This window comes from Galeopterus variegatus, unplaced genomic scaffold, assembly GCF_000696425.1.
Source record: "Galeopterus variegatus unplaced genomic scaffold, G_variegatus-3.0.2 Scaffold6915, whole genome shotgun sequence".
Lineage (NCBI taxonomy): Eukaryota > Metazoa > Chordata > Mammalia > Dermoptera > Cynocephalidae > Galeopterus > Galeopterus variegatus.
In genome coordinates this window covers 105,426-105,772 of record NW_007733026.1, presented here as the reverse complement: position 1 = coordinate 105,772, position 347 = coordinate 105,426, and positions in this window count along the sequence as shown.

The window sequence follows — 347 nt, the reverse complement described above, 5'->3', positions numbered from 1 at the left end:
GTACACTTTCTCTGTCAACAGAAGGAAGAGTAGAAGAACCTAGACGAAGAACTGGCTTCTGCCACTAGGAATCTGTATTCAAGGCACTCGTGTTCCTGGAAGAGACCACCTACAAGAAATGTTAACAGTTTACCCAAAGTGCATGCATAAGAGTCAGGGACTAGTATGATTCATTTCGTTTGGCTGTTTTCAGGACTTTGGCTGAGCGCTTAACTTCTTTGAGTCTCATAGGCATCATAGAAACTACTGCATGGGATTTAAGACTAAATGAGGTGGTAGAAATCAAAGGCCAGCTAATAAAATTAAGCCCCTATGCTGTCTTATGTGAGCACCTCTGAATATAATAA